Source organism: Nycticebus coucang, chromosome 14 (genome assembly GCF_027406575.1).
Source record: "Nycticebus coucang isolate mNycCou1 chromosome 14, mNycCou1.pri, whole genome shotgun sequence".
NCBI classification, from domain to species: domain Eukaryota; kingdom Metazoa; phylum Chordata; class Mammalia; order Primates; family Lorisidae; genus Nycticebus; species Nycticebus coucang.
In genome coordinates, this window is record NC_069793.1 from 63,558,997 (window position 1) to 63,566,351 (window position 7,355).

The 7,355-nt window shown below is 38.1% G+C and overlaps 1 pseudogene; it reads right to left on the reverse strand.

The window, feature by feature from the left end:
• Nucleotides 1-2,379: 2,379 nt before the first annotated feature.
• Nucleotides 2,380-3,331, reverse strand: LOC128564506 (olfactory receptor 51F2-like; annotated as a pseudogene).
• Between the last annotated feature and the right edge of the window lie 4,024 nt (nt 3,332-7,355).

A 7,355-nucleotide genomic window follows, 5' to 3' on the forward strand; every position in this document is an offset into this window, starting at 1 on the left:
TTCTTTCAGGCCCTGACTGGGTGTAAAGGAAAATCCTGCATAGCCCTCTGTGCCTGTGAATCACATTGGTAGGGCTTTTCCTGGAGTCTTGCATATGGCTGAAGCAAGGCTCATGGTGCTAAGACCTAAATCCAAAGACCCAAGGAAAGAACTTATTTTATGCCTTAGATGGCAAAGGACCAATCAGCACTTATCTCATGCATCAGGTAGACTTTGAGTAGACCCAGTAGAATCAAGTAGCTATTATTTTTGCTCATTGAAGAGATATATATCAGTCACAAAATCAGCATGAAACAAAATTCATTCAGATAACTTAAAGTGAGAGTGTTAATGCATAATTAATTACAGAATAAAAACCAGGATAAGGAAACAAACAAGGTATCCTGAGATACCTGGAGACCAGTAATTGTGAGAAACCATTATTGGCCCAGGAGCCAAAGTGAAAGAAGAATCATCATCAAAGCAGCATCACTCCTCCAACCCTACATTCTCCAGTTAGTGTCTTCTGTTTTGTGACTCCAACCTGAAGTCAGCTCACAGGAGAACCTGAGTGATACAGTCCATTTGGGTCAACATCCTGGAGCATCAACAAAGCTCAGAGAATGGACGACACAATTGGATGTGGGAGGACACCGAAGACAATAGCACAAGTTTGCAGTCACAATCTATCACCCAAGGATAGTTATGCCCATGCTCAGGCTTTGGAAAGAAGACAGTAGTGAACAGAAACAAGAAAAATTGCCAAAGATGACAAATAAGCCACCAAGAGTCTCCGAGCAGCCAGCAGCTCCAAAACGAAAGTTGACCAGACACAACCTGGAACTTTATTTCTGACCATTGCACAGGAGGCCTGAGTTGTCTAGGAGAATAAGAGATTTGGTAGAAAGGAGAGAGAACCCGCTAAAAGGCCCAAAAAGTGTCAACTGACAGTCTTCTAGAAGGTTGTATGTAAAGATACTTGGTGAACTGTGCAAGCACTTGGCTGGCTATTTAACACTTACTGCTGTTATTATCTACAGTCCAGGCTGGAATACCAAATAAAACCCCATCATAGCCATAATGAGCTTATTTGTGTCACAAGCACATTACCCAGTTATGCTGACTATTGGTCATGTCAGCTTCAAACCCACCATTCTACAGACTCTGCTTATGATAAAAAGGATTCAACTCATCATTCATAATCATCATTTAGCAACTGGTTTCCGTCTGTGTACTGTTAATTGGGGGATGCTATAAGGAGACTGGAGGCTGCTAGTAGGCCAGCACCCTCTCATGAGAGCTCCAAGTGTCAGCTCTGAGAGGAACCTCTACCAAAAGTCTAGTTTTAATAGGCTAAAACTCTTCTCTTTGTTCTCCAACCATACAAGTAAAAGAAGCTTCCTGCAGGTACTATTTCTGTATTTGTGTGTGTTCTCATTGCCCTTTTTGTTGCTTCACTACCTGTTACCCAGTTCTTTGTATTAAATTCTCCCTGTGTTAATATAAAGTGTGATTTCTATTTTCCAACCTAGACCCTGACTAGTATATCCACATCAACTTTCCTTGAGGAAGAGATCCAAATATAGCATTATAAATCCCACCAGACTAAAATATGTCTGTATTTACTTCTTATTAATCTTGAGACTTCAAAGAAAAATTATTTTGTGATGATATTTTCCAAAAAGAAGAACACATTTCTTATGCAGTAAGCATGACATTAGTATTTTTGAAAAAATTAGGCAGGTTGGAATTGAATTAAGAAGAGTTATTTTTCACACAATGTTTATGCTAAAAATTTTCCTGAAAGGGCTAAAAGTATGAATATTTGAACAAATACTGTTAGGTAATGAACAGGGAAAAAAAAAATGTGTTTGATTATATTAGCTATTAAATAAAGAGGTCAGGGTGGCCAGAGACAAAGAATAGTAAGAGTATTTGTAAGAATTAAGTAACTCTGGGCACTACCAGTTGTCTATGGTAGGTTTAGCTGCTAAAATTCAGTTATTTGAAATTATTAATTCATTCTTTATTTCCATTTGTGAGCAAGCAAAGCAATTCACTTCTGTAAAGAAATTAGATCAATAAGCAGACACCTCCTCTTTTTCCAGTGACAAAAAATAATTCCGCATTAATAAACGAAGCTGGGTCACTGGTTGTCTGAGTCATTGAAAATCCTTAATCTTAAAAAAAGAAATGCTCTTATTATCACTGTGACTGTCTGAGAAAAAAATAGTGATACACTTGTGCATCACCAGCTCATATTATTCCATAGTCTTCTTGTATAGAACTAAAGTTTGGGAAAATTTAAACACAATCACGAGTCTAAACATTTTAACCTCTCTGAATGATACTTTACTCATCTATACAATGACAAACACTAGAAATAATTAAAAAGACCATCTACTTCTTTGTCATGCTACAATGAAGAACTTGTAGCATAGTCTTGCGAATCTGTTTGGTCTTCACACTATAGATGATGGGGTTCATTACAGGAGGGATCAGCAGGTAGGCATTGGCAATCAGGGTGTGTACATAGGCTGGGGCCCGTTTCCCAAATCTGTGAACAAAGGACAGACTAATCAAAGGAATGTAGAAAACAGCAACAGCCACAATATGGGAGATGCATGTGCTGAAGGCTTTCTTCCTCTCTTCTGGGGATGCAATGCAGAGGACGGTCTTAATGATCAACACATAAGAAAGGACAATAAAGATGGAGTCCACCCCAGCAGTGGTGATCAAGGCAGTCAGCCCCACTGCACTGTTGATCCTGGTGTCCGTGCACGAGAGCTTCATCACATCGGGGTGGAAGCAGTAGGAGTGGTGCAGCATGTGGCTACGGCAGTAGGACAGTCTCTTGAGAAGCATCACCATAGGAAACAGGGTTACTGTCCCCCTGGTGATGATTGCTGCTCCAATCTGTGCTATCTTAAGGTCAGTTAAGATAGAAGCATATCTAAGAGGATTAGAAATAGCCACAAAGCGATCAAAAGCCATGGCCAACAGCACTGAGGATTCCATGACAGTGAAAAACTGAATAAAAAACATCTGGGACAAGCAGGCATTAAAGCCGATCTCCCTGGCATTGAACCAGAATATACCCAAGCATAGTGGCCAGAGTGGATATGGACAGGCCAAGGTCAGTGGTGGACAGCATGGAGAGGAAATAGTACATGGGCTCATGGAGGCTGGGCTGAGTGATGATGATGAAGAGAATCAGGCTATTTCCCGAGAGGGCAGTTACATAGAGGAGGCAGAAGGGAATGGAGATCCAGGTGTGGAAGGCTTCCAGCCCAGGAACACCAGTTAGCAGGAAAATAATGGAAGATGCTGTGGTATTCTGCAAAGTTGACATTTTGAACTCAAACTGCAGAATCTTTAAGCTGAGGGCCCAGCAATGATAAACAGTATTTATTTATTCATTTAGTATGCATTTGACCTGAAATTATTTCACTGGGTAAATATTTATGAAGGATAACATCTTTATTATATAAAGAGCTCATGAAGATTGGTTTCAAAAAAAATAAAATGACTAAGACCACATTAAATAAGGAAGCAGAAAGCAGGAAATAAACAATTACCTGAAGACACAGAATTGCTACAAAACAAAGGGACCAACCTTTCATCTTATTTAAGTTCACATGTCTGATAAGTGGTGGAGATGGACTTTTAGCCCATAACTTCATGACTTCAAGTGGCAGGCAGTCAGTAAATATATGTTGAAATGCATCCAAAAGGTTGTGCAAAATTTTAGAAAAACAGTAAACAGTATATACACTTATTCTGATACAGTCATTAAATTGCTTTAGTTCCCAGAGGCCCATCTAAAATATCCTCTGTTCATCTCCTAGGTACTCTTTGAATCATAATCAGATCAAAATCTCCAATAAATAACTAACATTAATTGATCCCCTACTAACTGTTAGCAGTTGTAATAATAACCTGGATAAGTTGACTCTCAATATCAAAACTTGAACTATACAAAAGTAAATTTTATCCCACATAACAAGTATGAGAAATTAAGACAATTGTATATAAACATAATTATTTGAATATAGAGGATTTCCAATATGTAGTCTGGATACTTTGATGGTATGAGTTTTTATCCTATACCTCAAGCCAATTGTACTACAACTGCATGTTCTAAATTTTGGCTATGTTAAAATTCTCTGGCTTTTACCAGCGGGGTAATGAATTACTAATCTATATGTGCCTCTATTTCCTCATCTCTAAAATAACAATGATGTGCATACCTCATAGGATAGTTCTGAGGATTAAACTAGTTAATGTATGTGAAAATATCAGCAGAATAGCTCACTATGGTAAAAGCTCACCAAATATTAGCTACTAGCACTCAAAGAGAAAAATTAAAATTAAAAATATATAAAAAGAAGTTATATATATTAGAACTGTGTGGTGGCTGTGTCAAAGGATTTTTTTAGTGAGTAAAGAACTCTTGTACAGAAGTAGAAGGTAAAAATCATCATGAAAGATTCTAAGCATATCCAAAGACAATGGAGTATCATATAATTTAGAAATGCCACTAAAATATGAGATACAAAGTATGAAAAGGTAGTTTTGAAAAGGTAACAGGGATCAAGTATGAAATTATTTGCTACTTTTGAAAGAGTGAAGAATTTATACCATTGCCATGATCTTTATAAATATGCTGATTTATTCCTCGACCCAAACATAATTTAAAAACAAAGGGTGGCGCCTGTGGCTCAAAGGAGTAGAGCGCCAGCCCCATATGCTGGAGGTGGTGGGTTCAAGCCTAGCTGGGGCCAAAAACTGGAAAAAAAAAAAAAAAAAAAAAAACCTCCTTCTTGCCCTGCCTCCCTATTACATGTATGTCTTTTTCTTTACCAACAACTCATAGAATGAGCTGTCTCTCTTCATTTCCTTCTTTAATGGTTCATACCTGTAGTTCATTCAGGTTTCTGCTTTGGCCTGAAACATATGCGGTTGCTGGAGCTGAGAGTCCTCTTCCAAGCTCATTCAGATTTTGGCAGAATTTAGTTCCTCAGATGAAGGACGGAGGTCTCTGATTCCTTGCTGGCTGGGGGTGAGACCCACTCTTAGCTCCTAAAGGCTATATGTCATCTCACATCATGTCATCTGACTTCTTCAAACCTAGCAGAAGAATCTCCCTACAGCTTTTTGTCTCTTTTAAAGGCTCATGGGATGGGGTTGGGCCTACCCAGGATAATCTTTCTCTTGATCACCTCAAAGTCAAGTAATCAGGGACCTTGTTTAAAGCTGTCAAACTCTTCACTTTATGGGGGCAAGACATGACTGCAAGAGGGACTTTACCTAACAATTGCAATCAGTGTAACCTGGCTTATTGTACCCTCAATGAATCCCCAACAATAAAAAAAAAAAAAAGCTGTCAAACTCTTTGCCAGGTAAAGTAACATAATCACAGGGGTGGGAGAGGAGTATAATCCCATCACATTCACAGGCCCCACTCACACCCAAGGAATGGGTTTTTTTTATGAGACCAGTATACCAGCATGGGTAGTAATCTTTAGAGCCCTTTCAGAATTCTGTCTACCCCAACTGTCAAGACTATTTAAGCTCTAAAACTTTATAGGCTCCACTTCTCAAATGTTTCTTGATTATTCATCCTTATCTTCCAGTTTCATCAGTGACCATCTTCCCTATACCCACCCTTTTGATATAATCAGCCTGGATTTTTCCCTACTTCACCAAATTACTAAATTAAACGAACTACTTCAAACCAATGTGCTCACGTAGTTACCTCTTCTTTGAATAAGACTTAATTCTTTAGACTTACTATTTAATCAACTGAACCATTTAAAAGTTATGAATTTATTTATTTCAGGAAGCAGTCACTGGCATCACCTCCTGTGAGTCAGTAGAAATTACTGCTTCATCTACAGTTATATCCTCTTCTATTTTTGTATATCTAGAATAGCAGTTATTCCATTATATAATCATGAATTATTTAAAAATATTCCTCTTTAACTAAATTAAGCCACTAGCAGGTGGAACATTGCTTATTCATCATTATATTCCCAATACCTAGAACTCTGTTCTGAACAGCTTGAGTATACAATATATACTTGTTGACATAAATTCAATCTGAAAGTTGTCAACTGATCAAGGATTCCAAACATGTCTCAGAACCTCAGCAATTTCTAGTTTTGTTTAGATTGTGCTATGTTTCCTGAAATTACATATGTGACTACTGGAGAAATCTCACTAAACTCATCCACATTCACACAAACTGCATAATATATTTTTTTTTTTAGTGGAAGACTCTACCCTGGTACTGGAATATTAACTTTTATATGCCTTCCATTTGTTGACAATAATTCTTTCCTTCTTATATGACAGTAATCTTCCAGTCCCACTATGATAACATGCTATAAGTTCTGTGCTAGGCTATCTTGTAATGTCTCTCTTTTCAAAGTCAGTTATGTGTTTATAGTGTTGGGTAAAACTTGGTTCAATATTGTCTCTGCCACAAACTATCTAGAGTTCTCCAAATAAGCACTTACATCACATTTCACTATCTGATGAAATTGGTAGCTCACCAATGGTATTAATTTGTAATGATTAAATAAGAGAGCATTATAAAACATTCAATATGCAGACTAGAACATGGGACGGGGAGGCCTTTCATATTAGTAAATAAGGAGAAGGATGATGGTGGCAGGGGATGGTGGTGGTAGTTGCAACTGGCTTTAGGTGGCAGTTCTGAAATATATGACACAATTAACCAGAAAACTCATGATTGCATGGGCATGTTAGCAAACCGCGCTAAGCATCAAGACAGATGGCTCATAGACCAGTTGAACTTCCTTGGTTAGAATAAAATGTCCCCAGAAAAATATAGATTTTAGAAAAGAGATTTACTCAATTTTTCTTATGAAAAAAAAAAGCTCTCATAGAGTTTTTTGCAGTTAATAAAATTGTTCTCATCCCTATAGGAAAATAGTGTGTGTAAAACCTAATGTTTCCCCTCTGAATGCAGCACTTTACCTTACAAGTATAGAGATATGTCCTTGCCTGTTCTCCAGGAAGGGCTGAGGAGCATGGAGGTGTCTACTCAGGCACAGGTGGTCTATATAAGGAGCCACACCTCAGGCTGCTTGAGTGTCTGAATGAGACAGCTCCTGGGAGAGATATGTGAGTCCCTCAGCGTATGAAGCTCCCCAGGGCTCATTATGCTTCACAGCTTCCTTATACTTCCACTGACCCTTAACTTCATACTTTCCACTTGGAGACTGGGGGTATAGTTCTTTATTCTTATGCCCTGATAACATTTTGTTACAAGTAAATTTGTGACTAAAATTACCCACCCTCCCTGAAAAAACACAAGCTCACCCCTCATCCTCATACTACTTTCCCAC